The sequence below is a fragment of the Balaenoptera ricei genome, chromosome 11, assembly GCF_028023285.1.
Source record: "Balaenoptera ricei isolate mBalRic1 chromosome 11, mBalRic1.hap2, whole genome shotgun sequence".
Lineage (NCBI taxonomy): Eukaryota > Metazoa > Chordata > Mammalia > Artiodactyla > Balaenopteridae > Balaenoptera > Balaenoptera ricei.
The window spans coordinates 80,862,027-80,884,347 of NC_082649.1; the positions used below are offsets into that span (position 1 = coordinate 80,862,027).

General features: G+C 40.4%; 1 protein-coding gene across 12 annotated transcripts in view; it reads left to right on the forward strand.

Annotated features, from left to right (window-relative positions):
- ATXN7 (ataxin 7) overlaps positions 1-22,321 on the forward strand; it is a 140,742-nt gene that overhangs the window by 18,136 nt on the left and 100,285 nt on the right. For 10 of the 12 annotated variants that reach the window (XM_059940114.1, XM_059940112.1, XM_059940117.1 and 7 more), the window contains exon 2: positions 9,864-9,962. The gene's annotated coding sequence lies outside the window, so the exon portion shown is untranslated. Of the gene's footprint in view, positions 1-9,863; positions 9,963-21,868; positions 21,992-22,321 lie in introns of those variants that run through there. The other 2 variants (XM_059940118.1, XM_059940120.1) reach the window with 2 other exon arrangements.

Below are 22,321 nucleotides of genomic sequence, written 5' to 3' on the forward strand. Positions count from 1 at the left end.
AACAGGAAGGTATTTATGAAGTGCTGCCAGCCTCTCTTTAGATTCCGAGTCATGATGAACCAGTGTTGAGCCAGCTTAGGTGTGAGATACAGGGAATCAGGGAGTCATGTTTTTGATGTAGTCCCAGAATGTTACATTTTAGTCAGTGATAAAAAGATCTCTGTCTAAAGCCCTAGTGAAAATAACTTACACTGGCTTTAATTTGCATCTCCCAGCTTCTGGAATTCTTTTTGTCTCATTTATTATTGGCACATTGCAGCAATTTATATTAATTTAGCCAGAGAGATGTTTGAATTGTAGAAATGATTGCCATGTGTACATAAGAAAATAAATCTCATATTTGATAATCACATGTCTAATAATGCATTTTGCAAATTGCATATAATCATATGCTCAATGGGATCTTGATATCACAAATAGGTTAAGTTCTATTTAAAGTATACTATTTCATGGCTCTCCATTTTTTTAATGACAGCATCTTACAGATTTTAAAATAAGTCTTTAAATACATGCTCTTATTTTTTACATATTGTATACTACCTGCCCTTTGTGAGACATCCAGATGTTGGCTGCCAAAGTGGTCCATGTTACATTGTCCTGAACAGTATGCATCCTGACAGCAAAACCTACTCCATTTTCACTCTCTCCTTGCCTCTGTCAAGATAATTGGTAGTTCATTTGTATACAGAATGGAAAATCAGATGATAAAATATATTTGCATAGGCTTGGGTATTATTTATAAACTTATAGGATGAATAAATTATTCTGTGAAATATATTTATAATCCAACATTTAGCTGTTTCTTTAACTTTTAATTTTGAAATAATTCAAGATTCACAGGAAATTGTGAAGATAGAACAGAGAGGTCCTGGTTGCTCTTCACCTAGCTTCTCCCGTTGATTACATCTTACCTAATGATAGCACAGTAGCAAAGCCAGGAAATTGACATTGGTATATAAGGTATGGGTATAGTTCTGTGTTAGTTTATCTCATCTGTCGATGCATGTAACCACTACAGTAATCAAGGTGCAGAACTATTCCATCACTGCAAAAATCTCCCCTGTGCTGCCTTTTCCGAGGCACAGTCATTCCTGTTACCCTCACAGTCTCTAACTCCTGGCAACCACTAATCTGTTCTCCAACTCTATAATTTTGTCGTTTTGGGAATGTTACATAAATGTGATCTTTTGAGATTGGCTTTTTTCACTGAGTATTTTAAAAAGAATTTTATTTTAAAAAGAATATTTATGTTAAACATTTTTAAGGAATATTTATTTTTAAAAGAAGTTATCATCCAGAGTTTGATTCACTAATTTTCAAACCTGTATTTTTCTAGCTTGGGTGTTGTATACTCTGTGTTGCTATATTTGAACAGCAGCAAAAGTCGTATGTGCCGACGTAATAGCTGATTATAGCATTAACCTTATTGCCTACTGTTAAGGATGATACAGAGAAGTTAAAGGGAAAATTATCCCGGGAGAAGCCAATTTCATCAACAAAGTAAATATTACAATTGATTACTGAGCAGGAGTAAGAAGTCCAAATATATACTTTAATTGTACCAAATAAAGTAACTGACCCACATTCGTGTTCCATTTCATCCTGAAAGAACTCTTTAAAGAAGAGAGACTTTTTGGAACAGGATATTTAAATGAACAACAATTGAAATATTTACATTAATTAGCTAATGTAAAGATCGTGTCACAGAATTGCTATATGTGGTTATTGTGAAGTATCACCATAAGAAAGCCAGTATCTTCATCATGTTAATGAGATTCTTTGGAAATGGAGTCGTGTGTGTAAATGAAGGCTGGGAACAAACAGCCTCAAAAGGAACAAATCTTCCTCAGAATCCAGTGTGTTGTTTTTGAACAAAATATTAAAAATATTCTGCGAGCTGTAGGAGGGCACCTTAGTGTTTGGCTACAAATAATGATACCATGGCTCTAGGGAATCCCATGTGGCCAGACCTACAGAATTGTAATTGAGCAAATAGAAGGTGGGTCCCAAGGCACCATTCTGAGCTCACTGGTGGTGAAGGTGAAGGAGTGAGCAGCCCTGCTCCTCGGCTTGCCCAGAGTTCCTGTTCCTGCACAGATTTTTACAAATGGGATACTCTTGTAACTGGTGTTTGATCTCCATTTGACTCTAGCTCCTGACATTTTAGACAGTCTTCCTCCCGGACAGGAAAATATTCTTTCTAATTAACATCAGCCTCTATTTACTGACAACATTTTTCTTCAAGTAGCATTTGACCCTACTTAAAGTAGCTGTTGGGATGGAGGAGAAGGGAAACAATCATTTATCGATCATTGAATGTATGCCAGCCACTGTACTGTGTATGTACATTTACACATGTAATTATAGTATTGAAAAATTGCATTAATGATACTCATTAAGTGATGGGTCTGAAATAAACAGCATACTAAGTAACTCTTCATAGCAAATAAGCCATTTTTCTTGGTCAGGTATACCTAAGAGGCCTGTGGCCCAAAACACTATCTATCTATATCTATATAGATATATACACACACACACACACACACACATTATATAGAGATAATTTAAAGAATATATATCTGTTAATTAACTTGTATATTTATACAATGTGTGAAGTGATACAGAATTTAAAGGTATAAGATTTACCCCTCCTTTTAGCAGCTTTCTATCCAGATGAGGAAAATAATTTATAGGTACAAGAAAAAGCAACTAACTACGGGAGTGAAAACTACTTAACCTATCAATGCAATGTGTATAGTAAGGCAATCCATAATTAATTACTAAGTAAATCTTTCAGATTGTAAATGCTATAATTATTCAGAGGAGGAAATGATTATTGATCTTTTACCCTTGATTTTTGTCACCTGTAACGTGCAGATAATACCTACCTCATAATGAGAAATGAATAAAATAGGTATGTATTTCCTATTAGTACACTTTCAATCAATTATAGCTGTGCCATTGATAATGAAAATTATGATGATATAGTAACAACAATAATACTGTATTAGTGTAGCTTGACTGCTGTCACTACCCAAAACCTCAGTAGCTTAACACAATACATGTTTACGTGTCACTCATTTCACAACTCAGTGTGGGTTGGCAAGGAGGTTCTTGCTTCACCCAGTCATTCAAGGGTGAGATTTTGTGACTTTGCTCACCTCTGGGTGCTTGGAGCCTTCTCCATTTGACCAGTAGAGGGTATGAGAGATTGAGGATCAAGACAAGGAGCTTTGTCTGGGCCAAACCTAGAAGTGGCCCCAAACATTTCTGTTCATGTTTTAGGACTCAGTCATATGGTTACACCTTACTAGAACGAATACTGGGAAATTTAGTCTAATTGTGTGCTCAGGAAGAGGAGAATGTGGGTATAGGTGAGCATTGGCAGTCTATACAAATAATAATTAGAAAGGCTTAATAGAAGAGGAGGGATTTTTCCTGGATCTCTTAGAGAAGAAAGTGAGATTTGTAATAGGTTACTCAGCCTGCCTTTAGGTGGCATTATTTCAAGAGGAAGGCTAGAAGAACTTAAAAAGCCTGTAAGCATTGTTAATAAAAATTACACATTTGTCCCACTAGCCACTGCCTTTACTGTAAGCCATTTGGTAATGACCTTGGGCATGCCATCTAACTACTTTAGACCTCCATTTCCTCACTTATAAATGTTCTTCATAGGGATGTGGTGAAGTTTAAACAAGACTGGGCATACAAAGTGCTTAGCACAGGGTCTGGCCCAGAGTAAACATTCAGTAAGAGTTATTATTACTGATAATGTTAATATGTATGGCCCCAGAGCTAAATACTTGCTAGCCGTTCATTTATTTGTCATCTTTCCTAAAGGACTACTCAGAGTAGCAAAGAATGACTTGACTGAGTATATTTATATGAATTTTAGAATTCCATAACCCCAGTTCAGTAATAGGAGATTAGTGTTCCCCTGGCAGAATATTGGGGGAGAAACCCTCTCTGTCACCCAAGGCTGGCATCCTCCCATTCAACTCCACAGACTTTTTATTCTTCTATGAAGAGGACAACAGTAGTATTGGGCCGTGATTTACCTCTCCTCCCTTCTTCCCAGAACTTTCTCAGTGTTGAACTCTCTCCGTGAGTTTGTCAGGGAAGAGTGAGGGTAAATGTCAGAACAGCTACTTTTTGCTCAGGCCTAATTGCAAGTTCTTAGCAAGGCAAGAACATCCCACCCAGGCCCATGTTAACTTGAGTGGATGGGTAGCTGTCAGAGCCTCTGGTTCCTTTAACTTAATTCTGTTCAGCAAACATTTATTAACAGCCCTGGGGATACAAGGTTGAAATGTTGCAGACCCTGCCTCTAAGAAACTGACTTAGGAAGGGTGAGTTTCTTGGAAGGTAGGAAGAAAGGAATTCAAGGTGGTGAGAAGAGCAGGTGTGGAGGAATAGAGGTAGGAATTGCTGTAGGGCGGCAGTGGAAGGAATGCTACAAGCTCAGCTCGAGTATGCAACTGCCTCAGGTCTGCCCCTAATTGGCCTCTCCTCGCAAGCCTCAGTTTTCTCTCTTTTAAAGGAGTGGAGTAAAAGTTCTGACATCATAGACCTGGGACGATTAAGTGAGATGATATATGTAAAGGGTTTACTATGTGTTAATAGTACTGGGCACATAGTAATTGCTTAGTACATGTCAGCTGCTACTATTGTTATTGTTTTTGTGTGCTTCTGTGAATCGACTTGTAAACCCACTGCCTTGACCAAGGATTTTGTGCAGGCAAATTAGAGAACTACTGGGAATTTTATTATATTTTTGGTTCTCTCTTAGGCTACTGGTGAAATAGTGTACTATAGTCACAACTAATGGAAAAATGGCCTGCTGACCCCTGAGCTAAAAGGATAGAGAGCCCAGTTAATATCAGTGAAATCTGGGAGAGTTAGGGCTTGAGATGGGAGAGCCGTGAGACTTAAATGGCAAAGGGAGGGAGGGATGGCTATGTTGAACCCTTTGGAGAGAAGAGGGGCTGAATGTGTGTGGATATGTAGACGTTGTCAGAAAATGGAGCCTCCTTTTTTTTCTTTTTTTTAAAAAATATTTTATTTATTTTTGGCTGCGTTGGGTCTTCATTGCTGCGTGCGGGCTTTCTCTAGTTGCGGTGAGCAGGGGCTACTCTTCGTTGCGGTGCGCAGGCTTCTCATTGCGGTGGCTTCTCTTGTTGCAGAGCATGGGCTCTAGGCGTGTGTGCTTCAGTAGGTGTGGTGCACGGGCTCAGTAGTTGTGGCTCATGGGCTCTAGAGTGTAGGCTCAGTAGTTGTGGCGCACAGGCTTAATTGCTTCGCAGCATGTGGGATCTTCCCGGACCAGGGGTCCAGTCCGTGTCCCCTGCGTTGGTAGGCAGATTCATAACCACTGCACCACCAGGGAAGCCCTGGAGGCTCCTTTTAAAATGTTAAGACTTCGCGTGAGGAGTTTCACGGAGGGTCAGGAAAGCCCACGACTGACTGCAGGTACTAAAACGTATCCCTGAAACGTAGGCCAGAGGTGCTGGAGTCCTTCCTGGTAACTGGCTTCAGCTCCCTCTTTACCGGTTATGTTTTCAAACTCTTTTTTGGTGTTCAGTGGAGTGACCCTTAGAGCAGTAGGTGCAAAAACTGGACGGTATCTGTGGGGGATTTATTCCAGTACTGCACTGTGGACCCTCCAGTCCCATGGTATCCATGGGTTCTGCATCCACGGTTTCAACCAACTGCAGACTGTGAACATAGTGCCCGACCAGATGAATGATGGTTGAATCCACGGATGTGGAACCTGTGGATAGGAGGGCCAACTGTATAGAGTTTCATTATTAAATTTGCTTTGCCAGGGAGAAAACCGGTTAGGGTGAAAGCAAGGTGGAACTTGGGTGGGAAGAGAGTGAGTAAACTAGGGACACTGTCAAATCACATTTTTGGAGAATATGCCTACAGTTGACAATGTAACCTGTTTTAAAAATTTTGGTTTGTGGTTTTTCATTTGGGAGAAGAGACTTAGGAAAATGACAAAGGCTCAGTGTCACAAGCTTGACTGCCTACAGGAGACAGGCCTGGAAGGAAAATAAGTGATGTGGCCACCTGCGTACTTTGGGAAGTACATGCCCACTGACAAGAGGTAGCCCACGACGTGGCATCAGCCAATTATCCCCATGTGGGAGAGCTGGCCTCAGTGGCCAAATTTTTGGACCTTCAAAGAGAAAGTGGGAATATAGAATTTTAAGTGAATCTTCCTACCTTTTAAATATTAGCAACAAATTCCCTTTTTCTCCCCCTAAGATCACCAAGCAAACAGACAAAAAAGTGAACTATTTTAGGCCCATGTTCTTTGTTTGCAGTGAGAGTCAAAGAGTGGAGAGAAAAATGTGTAACCTGGGAGTTAGGCAGCTCAAATGAATACACTCCTGGTTCTGGTGCTCGCAAGGCACAGGACCTGGCATGGGGCACGTGCTCCACACGTTTTCATTGAATAAATACACCGGCTGGGGTAAACCTCTCTAGAGAGATGGAGAGAGGAGTTCGCCTTCCCTCACCTCCAGCTTAGAAGATAGAATCAAGTCAAAACCTGTGTTGCCCTCCTTGTTGGGCCCACCTTTCTAGCCCTTTCTCTTCCCTTTCACAGCCTCTGCAAGCGCCTGAGGTGCATTCTCACATTGCAGCTCCATGGTTTGCCTAGAATTTAAGAAAGTTTAGGAAATAAAAAGAAAGTGTATACTGCTATGCTTAAAAACAGGACCAACTCAGTTTAGCCTGTATTTTCTTTCCTCTATCATGGTTAGTGCTTAATTTTGATAGACTCAATTATATAACAAGAAGTGATCCAGATTATGCCATAAATTGCAACAAGGGTCTCAGAGTCTTAAAAGGACGTAGAAATGTTACTCCTGGAAAATAAGTCATTTTCTTTGTTAAAGTTGATATAACAGTGCCCATGTAACAGTGTGGGCTTTTCGCTGTTTAAAGTTAATGAGAGGATTTTTCTGAACCCTTGGGCAGTCCACAGGATCTTCTTTTATAACAAATTTTGCTGATATCTGCCCTTTTATTTATTTATTTATTTTTAGTACAGAAGTTTTACTGTCTTGAGCAAGATTATTTTTGTTGCGGTTATCAGAAATCAATTCCTAAAAATTCAAGCTCTGATTAGGGGGGGCCATTTACCCTTCAGGTCCAGGGGATTCTTAAAACCCTACAGAAGGATGTGCTTGGGTCCTCTGGGAGACTATACATGGGACAGGAAAGCCCTAGAACCCCCTGGGCAGAAACTGTTTCCCTTTCTGTCCTCTGGGGCTTCGGGGCCTCCTGGGGCTGATTTACTCTGAGCAGCATGTTCATTCGTCAGTCTTTGCCGACTGGCTTTTTCCTAGAGACTGAGAGCACATGGGGGAGCTTGCAGCGTAGACCAGAGTAGACCCTCTTCATCCCAATTTCTAGTTCTCAGGAGAACGAATTGAATGTCTCAGTTTGGGTCATGTGTCCAGCTTTCACAAAACAAGAAAGGAGTTTGGAGTTTCATAGTACAAGCATTACTTGGCATTGGGTTATATGGTGCTTACAAAAAGGGTCACCATGGGCTAGGCAGCTACTCTAGAAGAAAGCCGTCTTTTACAAGCTCCATCCTCCACCCCCCAAGCAAAAATCTAAAAAAAGAGTAAATAAATTAAATTTATGCCTGTCAGGACTTTGGAGGACATTCAAATTAGGTCTTTTCTTTCTTCTTGTTTCCATCTCCTCTCCCACCTCTAATGGGTTGCCATTTAAAAAGTCTTTTAAAAATTTGTATTTGTTGAATGCTTGTTACATAGTAGGTGGTGAATGAGTAAAAGCTATCAAGTTTTATGTTTCTATTGTTAGAAAATGTTCTCCAGTCTTCCTTTTAAATTATTTCTTTCTCTTCGCTAAACAAAATTAAGTTGCTGTTTAGGCAGTTTGGTATACTGGAAAGGGAACTAAATAGCACCAAAGGCCTCCATTCTGGTTCCAGTTTCAAACCATTTATTTTCTGGGTTATCTTGAGCAAATTATGACCTTCTCTCAGTGTGTTTCCTCACTAGTAAAATGGAGATCATAAATAACAGCCCTTTTGAGCACAGTGTCATTGTGAAGATAAAATGAAAGAATATATACAAACGTGTGATAGTTGTTTTTTTCCTACTAAAGAAAGATTTCTGACCCCTATTCTAAGTAGAAAAGTTACTATTTTTAAATGCTTATTTTTAGTAACTGCCACTACCATTTTTCTCTAGGAATAGGGTTTCTCTTAATGCATTTTTACAGTATTCAGGCTAGTAAATGGTGAATTCTTTTAACGGCAAACACTATCTTGGGGGAGATTTCATAGCACTCTGATGACTTCCTTGGATACTTTGGAGATATAGCTGAAGTGTTCTGATGGAAAACTGGAAACTAGCTTGACTTAGAGAAAGTAGGGTCAAGCACACATGATGCCGGTGTTGTTGTATCTGCATCTCCAGCCTACCTTGAAGGAATCGTCGTCAAAGAGGTGGTTATCTGTAACATAACATCTTTATTGGCTGCCTCTATCCTGGGAATTTGTAGCTTCCTTTGAGTGATTTTGCATAGCCGTAAAATGTTTAGAATGCAAAGAAATGAATTTTGGCTCAGGACAGACGTGTTAAACAAGATAGTGGCTTTTATTGGAAATAAGGCAGAAAAGGAACACTGAAATGGAAATCAGAGAAAATTTTTAAAAGATAGGAGACTGGGAAGCAATTAGAAATCTGAGAAAGAGAAACAGCTGGCTTATAAAGATTGTAGGAATGATTACTTTACTGAATGATTACACTGCTGAGTAACATTTTGTGGGTGAATAAAACAGACTGTCTAAAAAAGGGAGAGGGGAAGGATATGATCCAGGAATAACTTAAAAGCCAATAAAGGTAATTATGAAAAAATGTTCAAACATGGCATAGAATTTCAGCCACTGACTTTGGAGGATGCTTTATTGGCACCTCAAACCATAGAAATATTTGCCATCTTAGAGTACGTGATAATAAATAAAAGTTGAGCAAAGCCTTGGTGTATAGCCAGTGAGGATTATAGGAAGAGAAGTGTATTACTAGTGAATTTTTCATATGAAATCAGCCTGCCTTGTGCTTTATATACTTGGACAGCATCTGTTCCATAGCTGTGTCATTGCCCATATTTGCTGTTTTTTCCCTCCTGCACGTCAAACTTGAAAACCAGCTTAATTTCTAACTCTGGTTTGTTAATCTCCAATCCCTTGATTCCATAACTCAATGCTCTTCCCCAAATTAATTTGAGTAGTACCCACATTCTACTTGAAATATGTATGAATGCATATGCACAAAAATATGCAGATAAGGGAACGGGTAATTTCTTTGTGTTTTTTTTTAGGAAGATGGTTTAATTGAGTTTTTGTTTCCTGTTCGTACTATTATGAATTGCTTTTATAAACTGCTGAATGATAAAGGACAGAGAGAGCTTTCCAAATAATATTCTCACTCAGTGTGTTATGTGCATGTTAAAATCTGTGATTCTGACAGGTTTCATAGAGCAGGCTTTCTGAATAGCCATTTTAAAATTTAAGTGAAAACTCATTAGTGGCAAATTACACACAATGATTTTAAGCCCCAGGAGGCTGACTCTATGTACATATTGAATAGTTGTTTGTTCTTAGTTTATTGTATAAATATAGCCAATTAAGTTCATTGTAAAAAAAAAAAAAATTGAATTGCATTTGTTGTAAAATTGGTAAAGTGACTCGAATTTTAACACTTCGACATTTTAAACACATATAATTTGGGGACTTCTGGCAACTAATGAGATTGTAGATTTCTGATTAATTTTATACATTGTTTCATCGCTTTGCCCCTTTTCTTTTTTTGTAGGTCTGAACAAAATTAAGAAGAAGGAGCTTCTACAATCGCAGCAGATGAAGATCCACTGGTAAATCGATCAGGATTTTTGGCCTGCCCTCCAAAGAAAAGGTAACTGGTTCTTTCAACATAGCACAGCTGAGTAAATGCTGCAGTGCCTCTGATTATAATGGAGTTTGAGTTTTACCAAAGGATGATAATTTTTTAAATTTAAGGTATCTGAGTAAGGTCTCCAATTTTAAGCATTGGATCATTGAATATGATCTTATTAATATGAAATGACAGTGAATTTTAGAGTACAGTATTTTTAGATGTTTGTCAAAATAAAATCTGCTAAATAACCTTCCCTCCCCCAAATTCATTAAAAGTTTTGGAATACTTTGGAGATAGGAACCTGCACCGCCCGCCCCCCCCCCCCCCCCAATCCATATTCACCTTTTCCTGTGAAGTTGTCTAAAGACGTGCTCTTGGATTTTTGTCCCGTTCTACTTTCCCAAGCTCCTGTTTTCTTCTCTCTACAAGCAATGTAGACCCAGCTGCTGAGGGCAGGGGAGAGCCTAAGGAAATTGTAAAACAGACCGGAGTACTTCAGGTGCACTTTCTGGGCCCAGTGCCTTTGCCCAGCCTGCCGGCTCTGCTCGTGAGCAGTTCCAGATCATTACAAAAATAGCAGCCACCATTGATTGAGTTCCTCACTACATACTCACTATTTTCATTTACTATTTGGGGAGGAGGGTGGTAAGTTTCATATAATGTGAAAAAGAAGAAAAATTTCTGAAGGTGTTTTTATTTAAAAAAAAAAAAATGATGCATCCTCCCATCTACTCTTGAAAGGAATGAGGGGGGCTTCCAAGTTAAGATGCAGTTTAAGATGAGTCATTGAAGGATAAAACTGAACAGAATCCAAACAGGAAAGACCAAAGGAGTTTCAGCCTCTGAAATTGGTCAACTTACATATTTAGGCAACAAATGCAATGCCTCAGTCAGGTTTTAGGCATCTGTAGCAAAGATGGAAACATTTTGGACAACATGAACATGCATCTGCAAAGGTAACATTTTCACTGTGACCAAACAGAAACAGGAGCTTGTAGAAGGATGTAGCAGTTTTGTTAAGGTGTTTAGAAGAGCAGGACTGGGCAGCTCCGAAGTCTCCACCTTCAAAATAGGCCCTTAAAATTTTCCAGCCCAAAGCTGAAAGGCCAGCAATGCAGAGGTATCTTTCAGTGATCATCAAAGTCATCACAGAGGATGGCATTCACTGTGGAATGTCTGGAAAGTGCCAGAGAAGCAAGAAGCAGGGCTTTCCTAGATGGTGGTCAGCAACTGGCAGTGGTGGGATATGAGGGAGTGGGAGGTGAAGGTAGAGAGGAAACATATTTGACAGAAATATGCCAAAGGACCTCTTTAGTCCATAACTGTTTACTGAGCTTCTACTACGTGCAGAAGGATTATCCTTGAGGAGGAAAAGAGAAGAATAGGAGGTGATTTTCACAGACTATAATTATGACTTACCCTTTTTGAATACTGTTCCGATGAAAAGTCAAGTATAATAGGATACCAGGAAGCCAATGACAAGGGGGGTAAAGAAGTATCGCAACTCAAGACTGCAGGGATCAGACATGTGGAGGAATGAAATGGACCAGGTGGAACTATGAGAAACTGTTAAATTCATGACTAATCTCAAAGGGCTTACCTTTTCAGTGCCAGCTGATTTTAGGCCCAAAATCCATTCAACAGATATTAATGGAGTGCCTACTTATATGCTGTGCTCTTCCGGGCACCGGGAATTAATTAGTAAATCAAAGGGACAAAGTCCCTGCCATTGTGGTACTTACCTTTTAATAAGAAGAAACAGATAGTAGGTAGCAAATGTAATAAGTAAATACATTGATTTGACTTCTGTTTTAATAAAACCACTTTGGCCACTATATTGAGATAGGATATAGAGGGCAAGGGTAAAAGCAGTGAAAGCAGTTAAACTGTGGTTATTGAAATAACCCAGACCTTTCAAAATTTTAAGGGAACTGAAATCTTAACTTTAATGACTTTTCTTGATTTTTTCAAAGTTAGCAATTTAAGAAAACAGTTTGAGTCCACCTAAATAAGTCAGTGGGATTCTGCCATGTGGTGACAGTTTGCTACCTTGGGTATAGAAGTGATAAAGGAAGTCAGAAAAAGGTGAGGACTTCGGGCCAGGCTAAGTTGGGGAAGGTCAGAGTTGACTTGAAACTCACATGAAAGCTTGATTTTGATTAGCACATGAAACTGAAGGAAGGGAAAAGATAATGGCATGTAACTAGTCACAGTAGCAAAAAGGTGGAAAGAACCCAAACGTCCATCACCTGATGAATGGATAAACAAACTGGTATATCCACACAGTGAAATTTTATTCAGCCATAAAGTAGAAAAAATTACAGATATATGCTCCAACATGGGTGAACCTCGAAAACCTGGCTAACTGAAAGAAGCCAGACACAAGAGGTCGCATACTGTATGGTTTCAACATTGTGAAATATCCAAAATAGGCAAATCTATTGAGAAAGAAAACAGATGTGGTTTCTAGGGGCTGTGGGAGGGATGGGAGACGGGGAGTGACTGCTTAACGGGTACAGGGTTTCCTTTCGGGGTGATGAAATGTTCTGGAACAAAATAGTGATGATGATTGCACCACATTGTGAGTGTACTAAATGTCACTAAGTTGTATACTTTAAAATGGTGAGTTCTATGTTATGTGAATTTTACCTCAATTTAAAAAAAAAAAAAGGATGGCATGTGGAAAAGTATTTGAAGGATGTGTATTTTACGTCTTGTTTAGCTGGAGTGGAGTCTTTGTAAGTGGGCGTGATGGATGATAAAACTAGGAAAAAAGGATGTTGAGTCAGATAGTGAAAGTTGTTGGCTGCCAGGCAAGCGGTTTAGACTGTCTTCTGTTAGCAGCTGTAAAACATAGCAGTGTGTACTCCCTAAGTAAGAAGGAAACTGAAGAGAGGTTGGTGCTTTGGGAATCGCAGCCTCTGGGTTTCAAAGCAAAGCAAGCGGCCTCTGGCTTTATCAGTCTGTGCTATTGCTGCTCCCCTCGTGGAATTTTATGATAATCTCATGGAAGTCGCAAACAAAATTAATTTAGAGTTTCTTCATCTTTTAAAGAATATGCTTATTATAGTTCCTGATTATAAATGTTTGTTATTAAAAAAATTAGGTAACTATGTGAGGTGATTGATATGTCAACTAACCTTATCGTGGTAACTGTTTTGAGAGATATATATATATCTCCATATCTATATATCTATCTCAAGTATCTCAAATCATCACATTGTATACCGTAAACATACACAATCTTATGTGTCAATTATATTTCAGTAAAACTGGAAAAAATTTAAACATTATATAAACCCTAATAAAAAGCATAATAATTACATTCCTTCCCTCCCTCGTACCCAAAAGTCCAGAGCTATCTAGACTGTTTTCTGTGAATAGACATATCGTCATCATCATTATTACATTTTCACAAAAACAGGCACATATTATGCATAGTATTTTGCATGTCACTTTTTTTTTTTAATTTTTTTTTTTTTACTTTTTTAATTTTTTTTACTTTTTTATTTTTTTACTTTTTTTTTTTTACATGTCACTTTTAAAAAACTTACATCTTGGCTGTCTTTCTACTTCTTTCCTTTGGATTGCTACATTATATGCTAGACTTTCATTTGTAAAAACAAACAAAAAAAATTGAAAAGCAAATGCGGTTTACCTCTATTACGAAGAAAATGGGGTATCATAAAATGTAAAAGTAGCTAACACTTAATGAGCCCTAACTATTTGCCAGGCGCTCTTCTAAGCATATTAATTCACTCACTCCTTGTAACAACCTGATGAGGTAGATACTGTTTTGATCCTTTTACAGAGAAGCTAACTGAGGCAGAGACAAAATGTGTCCTGTTGTGGTCCATGGTTAGGCAGTAGCAGAAATGGGCTCCAGGACAAGCTTCAGCTCCAACTGATGGTTGTTATGAGGGACCTTGTGGCCAATGGTGTGAGATCATAGAGATTTTTCAAGAGAAGTCAATCTGGAATTTTGTGTGAATTTTTCCAGATTTTAATGTTGGCTTTTAAAAAAAATAGCTTTCTTGAGATATAATTTAAATGCCACAAATTTAAATCATTTTTTGTATATTGACGCTTTAATTGCCACTTTAATCATTTTTAGTATATTGACAATGTTGTGCAGACAACACCTCTGTCTAGGTCTAAAACATTTTTATCACGCCCAAAGGAAACATCGTTTCCATTAAACAGTCACTTTCCATCCTCCCCTCTCACCAAACCCTGGAAGCCACTACTCTGCTTTGTTTCTGTGAATTTGCCTACTTTGGATATTTCACATAAATGAAATCATATAATATGTGGCCTCTTGTGTCTGGCTTCTTTTACTTAGCTTGTTTTTGAGGTTCATCCATATTGTAGCATGTATCAGTACTTCATTCCTTTGAATGGGTGAATAATACTCTATTGTGTGGCTATACCACATTTTACTTAGCCATTCTTCAGTTGATGGACACTTGGGTTGCTTCCACCTTTTGGCTTTGTGAACAATGCCATTATGAACATTGGTATACAAGTATCTCTTTGAGTTCCTGCTTTCAGTTCTTTGAGTGTACACCTAGAAGTGGAATTGCTGGATCATATTGTAATTGTTTGTTTAACCTTTCGAAAGACTGTCAAACTATTTTCCACAGGGGCTGCACCATTTTACATTCCCATCAACAATGTAGAAGGATTCCAATTCCTCCACATCCTTACCAACACTTGTCATTTTCTATTTTTGTTTGTTTTTATTTCCTTACTAGCCATCCTAGTGGGTGTGGAGTGGTATCTCATTGTTGTTTTGATTTGTATTTCTCTAATGACAAATGATGTTGAGCATCTTTTCACGTACTTGTTGGTCATTTGTATTATCTCCTTTGGAGAAATGTCTGTTGAGATCCTTTGCCCATTGCAAAAATTGGATTCTTTGTCTTTTGTTGTTGTTTTTGTTGTCAGAGCTCTTTACACATTCTAGATACAAGTCCCTTATCAGATATTGGATTTGCAAAAATTTTCTCCATTCTGTGGGTTCTTTTCACTTCCTTCAGGGTGTCCTTTGAAGCACAAAAGTTTAATGATTTTGATGAAGTCCAGTTTATCTATTTGGCCCTGTTTTGTAAGAAATACTTGGTGAGTTGGATTCCAGCCTTCTAATCATCCACTTGTGATTGCTGCTGTGCTGCCACTTCCCCCAGAAACCATTTGGAAAAATCCTAATGTTTTGTGAAGATCCCTGTTTTCTGAAGTGGAGGCAAGAAGCTCTAGAAAGCAGCAAAGATAGATTCCCTACCAGTAGTGGTTTTGTTTTGATTCACCTTTTCAGCTCCTGAAGTTCCTTCACTTCGAGCAGTTTGGTGGAGAGGAGGATGCAGTAGAAAGTGGACAAGAAGATCATGGTCTCTGGGTCCTGCAGATTTTGTGTCAATAGAGAGGTTTAAATAGGTTAAAATAAAAGGTCACAACTTTGCCTTGAGTCATAGGTGGTGCCATTTAAAATCAGAGAGGCCATGGGAGTGAAGTAATTGTGTGTTTCTGGGAAGAAAGGTTTAGGGACCCTGAAATCTGGAGAGTCATTTGGGTTCAGGTCTCGCCTTTTGTATGAGAAAATATGTGTTTAGGTTGGGGGTTGAAGAGAGGGAACTGTATTCATTCATAGTCATTCATTCACACGTTAGTGAAATGTAGTAAAGTCTGCATGCCATCTATCTTTACCAAGACATGGAAGGTTTTATTTTAGAGGTGGAAAGGGGATGCAAGCCTTTGTGGAACAGTCTGCCTTTGGGGAAGCAGTACAAACCCAGATGGGTTTCTGGATCAGGGTGTACACAAAGAATGTGGAAAAGTTAGGTGGATTGTGTTTGCTAGATCTGTGTCTTTACTTAGGACTGGAACTTTGCTGCAGAAAGGGGGAAGAAAAAGCTGTGTTGTTCCTTCCTTCTTGTACTAACACACCTATACTGTTAGTCCTAGAGTTCAGCCCTAACGCATTTTGCTGGCCAGCTTGGGGACCTGGCCACTGCACATCTTATGGTATGAGAGGAGGTGGGTTCCATGTTCCAAATGACACCCTTATGTTGGAATGCAAACTGTTAATCCTTGGGAGACTAAGCATATATCTCATTGCCACCTTGATTTCAGGGCATATACTCTTAACCCTAGTCCAGGAAGTCCAATTTAGATTTAGATGTAGAAGTGGGGATGAGTTCCTATGAGCTTAGTGTGAGAGATCAGGAAAGATTTTGTTAAGGAAATGGAACTTGAGGGGGAACGTGACTGAACAGTAGGATTTCAGCCAAGGGAGGGAAGTATTACAGATTGCGTGGCCTGTATGAACAAAGGCTTGAGAGCTGGGATCTGGAGGGGGAGCATATTCAAAGCTATGAATTGGTCATTTGGGCTGGACTGTAGGGTACCTGCAAGAGGGAACACTGTAGATGTGGTGGAGCTGAGCCTGGGGCCAACCGGAGAGGGCCTGGAGTGCTAGGAGAAAAGTTTTTATTGAGTTCAGTGGTCAGTGCTGAGCCCCTGAAAGTGTTAGAGCAAGGACTGACAAACTAACGCCATGCTTTACCCTGCAAGAATGATCTGCTAGCATATCATGGCTAGATTAGAATTGGGGCTTCTTATGTGACAGGCATGGTTCTGGTAATGATAGCTCTAGGGTAGGGTAGTTTTTGCGCTATTAACTTTCTTAATATTCCTCATAAAGTAGATACTCCTATTTTATATCATATTTATTTATTTGGACTTTGTTGGGTCTTTGTTGCTGCGCGCGGGCTTTCTCTAGTTGCGGCGAGCAGGGGCTACTCTTCATTGCGGTGCACGGGCTTCTCACTGCGGTCGCTTCTTTTGTTGTGGAGCACAGGCCCTAGAGCTCGCGGGATTCAGTTCTAGCAGTGCGTGGGCTCAGTAGTTGTGGCTCGTGGGCTCTAGAGTGCAGGCTCAGTAGTTGTGGCGCACAGGCTTAGTTGCTCCGTGGCATGTGGGATCTTCCTGGACAAGGGATCGAACCCGTGTCCCCTGCATTGGCAGGCGGATTCTTAACCACTGCGCCACCAGGGAAGTCCCACATCATTTTATAAATGAGGAAACAGGCACAGAGAAGTTAAAATTTCCCCAGAGTTATACAGTAAATAAGTGGTAGAACTGGGATTCAGCCTGGGCATATTGGCTCTAGAACACCTGTTCTTAACTGCTGGGCCCATAAGATGGTAGTACTTACCATCACTTCAGTGAAAGCTGATTGGTACAAAGGTGACATAGGGAATTATTTTTAACAGTGTGTTTAATCTTTGCATTTTAGTGCATCTGAGGCAGTGCGCTAGAACTATGACTATACAGTCAGCCGCTTTTTATAGCTAAATGTTAGTCCATTTAGCTATTTTTTCCATTCCTTTCCTATAACTTAATCCTTTCTCTCTCTTTTTAAAAAAACTCTTTAACCTGAAGGCTTTAAATGAAGATTTTAAATGAAATTTGTCAGTCCTTCAAAATTACAGGCCGGTATTAAATTCCTAGAAACATTTGGGCCTTATTCAGTTTAAAGTTACATGTTAATACCTTTTATATGTGTATTGTTAAATTTTCTCTCTTTTCAAGCGGCTTGCTATTACTGGTGAATGATTCTTTGGAAGAATTTGTACGTAGCTCCACCCATATGATTAAGAAAACAAACCAAAAATTCAAAACTTTGAACTTTTGGGCAAATGACACAGTTTATAGAATGACTATGCATACAGGTCAAGTCTTTAAAAAGATAATTACCTTCATCTTTTAGTCTCCACTTTTGCAACTCTCCTTATTTTTCCTAATTTCGCACTTGATTGTCAGCAATTCTAGCCACTGAGCTGATGAGTTAAATTTCTTCCACTGTTCTCCCCCTTCTGGAATACTGATGTATTCATAACAGGCTGTAAGGTATTTCACTAGAGGGAGCACAGTTAAAGAGGGGCCTTGCCTGCCATACCCCTTATGCAGAAGAGAGCCCTGGCTCTGTCTCCAGAAGAAAGAAGGAAAGAGAGAGGTGTGGTCAGAGGAGGGAGAGAGGATATGAACAAAGGCACAGCCAATTTTAGGAGGAGATAAAGCAACCCAAGGCAACACATTCCTAATTTAGTGGTTCCAAGTTTCTTTTTACTCAAATGACTGCAATCCTTTGGGGTTGATAATGGAGAATCTCTGTTATCAACCCTGTAATTTGCACACATAAATATACTGTAGTTGCTGGTTTTCAAGTTTATTAAAATGTTGTATTGGGACTGGTTGTTCTTTCCAAATAAAAAGGCTGGTTGTGTGGGGTCTTGCATCTTAGGCAAGTTTTGGACAGTTTCAGCTATTTTACATGAAACCGAATTTAAAGATTTTGTTATGGTTGTTGCTGTTGTTTTGTTTTGTTTTGCATTTAGTGATGCCTTTGGCCTTTGAACAAAGCATTTTACAAGTTAATCTGCTGTGCAAAGAATCCTTTTTGTAAAGAGAGACCTTGTTACCCTGGCACCTACTGGGAACATCCCTAAATTTGGATGGTGAAGTAAGGCCACCTTTTAAATACATCCCTGGAAGGGATGAAATACTCAGAACTTGGCAGTGTTTCACTTCTGACGGCCTAGTTCTTAAGCCACATACAGTCTAATTGGTGGTGACAGCTTTTTCCATAAGAGCATTTTGATTAAAATTAAATCAAAAAATTTCCCCTACTTCTCATTCTTCTCACGTCCTCAGTGAAATTGTTGTGTTTACTCTGGTGCCTAGCAGAGTGCCTGGTATGTGGTAGGCAAGCAGGAACGGTTTGATAAATTGAATCCTCATTACTCAAACCTTACAAAACATATCATTTATCTGTACAGACAGATGCTGAATATCTTCAGAACTATAGGACATCATCAGAAGTACACCAGTAGGAGAACTGATTGATAGCATACCAGGAATGCTATTACATGAAAATAATTATAGTAAATGAATGTAAATTGTATTGTTCATGTTTTAAAATATTTTTTGGGTGCAGAGGAGGGGTGTTTAGGTTAAGAAGTCATCAGGTTCTTTGTTATAAAACCAAGTGTTTTGAGTTTCTGTTGTACTCTTGTTTATAGAGAGTGCCCTTTGTATAAGAACACTTTTTAAATGTTGCCCAGATTTGAGTATCAGACAACTGTACTTTCTCAGCTAGCAGTTTTGGCTTCTGTTGGTGACTCATTCAAACGGTTGAGAAACCCAAACCAACTATGGATATCAGAAACTGCATGTTCTGGAAGGGGTTAGGACTTTCTCATGGGTGAAGAGAATGTAGTAAAACGCATTGTCTGCAGCAGAAGAGAATTGGTAGGGAGATGGCCAGGAATTGCCTGTCATTCTCTTGGTGCTCACATCTTCTTCAACTTGGTAATACATTTCTTAGATGAGAATAGATCTGAATTGCTCTGTGTGATATAACATGTTTGTTTTGTGTTATTTTGTACTTTCCATGGATCTTTTTATGCAATCCTCAGAAACCTGGCTTTATCTCTGTTTTACAGATTAGGAAACTGAGGTCCAAGTAAATTAGGTAACTTGCTTACATTACACAGTTTGTAAGTGAAAGACCCAGTATATGAACCCAGAAAAAATTCATAGGGACTGGCTCCAGGGCCGTCCCTCATTTTCCTTATCTGTAAAATAGTAATACAACTCCTACCCTACACAATTGAGAATATTAATAGAGATAATGCAAAAAGGTACCTATAGCAATGCTTGGCACCTAGTAGGTGCCCAATAATTGATAGCTGCTATTAGTAACAATTTCTCTTAATAACTATCATAATACTAAGAGGATATTTAGTATTTTTTATTCTAAGCCCTGTTGTGTTTTCTTTATTAAACCAATCAAAAAATGGGGGGGGGGAAGGTATGAAACAAGAATAAGGACAGAAGTTGGAAGTATTATAAATTGCCATATTGACCCCCATTGGCTTGAAGTCATATTAGTGAATCTTGAAGTATTTTCACATGTAAAAAGGGGGAAATCAAGCAGTGTCTTGAGGAAGTAGGACTGTACTTCATGTTTGCCATTCTTCCCCTTATTTTCATTCTCACCCTCTACTCTCAGGGATCAGAAGGGCTGTACTCAATAGGCAAGCTGTCTTTTGTACCTATATAGCTGGGTGGCCCTAAGCTTTTCTTTTTAATGGTGGCTCCAAATGCCGTAAAATTCAAATTTTTGTTTCCCTTAAATGTAGAATTAGAAAATTCAAAACAATTCATAAATTGTGTACTTTAATCTCGGAAAACCAAAAAGTTAGGTGTTTTTATGTATTTCTGTAATTCTACAGATTTTTCAGTGATTTGGATGAATGAAAAATTGAAGGTCTGCATTGGTGACATCCAAGATTGAGGGCCTTGGTTAAGAGTTAGGAACCTTACTACTAAGGGAATTATGTTTTACCTATTCATTTTTTTTCCTCATTGATGCTCTTATGTAGGAAGTTAAAGCTTTAGAAATATGGTTTTTAATCCTACCAATCATTTCTACCATTTTTGTTTATTCTGTTTTTTCTGCTTCTTAGATAAGGACAGGAAGCATCCATAGTTTTGGGGAACTTTTGTTTGCATGCAATCCAGGAAAAAATGTACGCACTTATTTCTAAACATTTAAAAAATAAATTCATATATATGTGTGTATATATATTTTATTTTTAAATTTTTTTCACTAAAGCCTTTAAATTTTGAACCCAAAACAAGCACTTTCTACAGGAGCCCTGCATTGAGTTTAGGTTGCAATAACATTTCCTTATTTTTACTTTTCTTTTTAAACATTTTTATGTTTCTGAGAGTTGGATTTTGTTTCTTTAGCAGAGAAGTTGGCCACCTCTATGACGCCAGATGTTCTAGATAAAAAACCTGAATAAGGCCGCTTTTTCCCCACCTAAAGAAAGCACCTCTAGGCAAGCAGCTATGACACACGTGCCTCAGGAGTGCTGATGTTACTGCTATGTGAAACATGATGATTAAAATCATTGTTTCATGTCTCAGGCTGCAGATTTTCACATCAGTTTGAAGGAAGAGTAATGATAAGAACACTTAATCGAAAGTGCTTGATGTGGTCTGCTACTGTTTCAAATATTTCAGGTGCTTTAGTTCATTAAGTAGCCCTGTATTTTATCTTTACCCATCACTTGAGCAAAAGCTTTGCGCGCAGTCTGTGTATTGGGGAGGGGTGCTAAGTTTTGTGGGCCAATGCTTAATTTAGTGAACAATATCTAACAGAAAACAGTATTTTCTAGGAATGCTGTACCTACACCTAAACCTTAGGTTCCCTCCCTGCCCAGGCAAAGACAATCAATCATAAAGAGGGAGACCAACGGCTTGAATTAAAACTAAACTAGATTTGGGGGGGGGGGTGCGGGGCGAATGAATCACTTCCAGGAGCATTGGAAAGGGAAATAAAGAAATTTGGGGTAGTGTCTCCAAAACAGGTAAATGGATTCGCCTCGGTCTCTCTCTCCTCCACTCCATTTTACACTGATTTCATGGTCTCCTCTTTGCTGGACGAGCTCAAATACCCCGGGAGCACGCTGTGACCTCCCGCGGTGGGCTTAGGGCCGACACCTGGGACTGCACCTGGGCCGCATTTCCTCGCCTGCCAGTGGTTTCCTCCACGCCAGGCTTCCGCTCGGCGGCGGTTTCCCATTCATGCTTTTGACAGACGCGCGGCCGCCCGCGAGCGGAGATCCAAGTGCTCCCTGAACCGGCCCCTGCGTCCCAGGTCGGACCCCGGGCGGGAAGGCCCTACGGCGACGCCGCCCGCTGGTGCTCCGGGGCCAGCCGGCCGGCTTCTCCATAGGTGGCTGCGTTTCCGACTTCGCCCTGGCTCCACTCCGGGGGCTTGACGCGCAAACTTCGCCGGAGCGAGCTGAGAGGGTGGGACCGGCGAGGGGGAGGAGGCGGCGGGAGGCGCCTCCGCTTAAGGGAGCCGGCCGGGCGCCGCCGCTCGGACGGACGCGCGGACGGAAGGGAGGAGCGGGGCCGCCGGGCCCGGCCCGGGGATGCGAGCGGCCTCAGGGTGGGCAGCCCGAGGGCCGGGGGTGCGTCTTGGGCCTCCCCGCCGCGGCGGGGCGCGGGGCTGGGGCGGAGGCAGCTCGGGGCGCCGGCCTCCGCGCCGGCTCTCCGCGGCGGAGGCAGGCTGGGGACCCTGCGCCGCGGTGGCGGGTCGCCGGCGCTTGTCCCCTCCCCCGAGGGGCGCCGGAGTCGAAAGCGAAAGCGAGCCCGCGCAGCGGACTTTGCGCCTGGGGCGGGGGGTGGCCCGGGAGGAGACGAGCTGGGGGGCTGGGCGGCTGGGGGCGCTGTCAGCGCGCCCCACCCGGCCCGCGGGCCGCGCACGCCGCCGGAACTCCCCGGCGCCTCCTTAAAAGCGG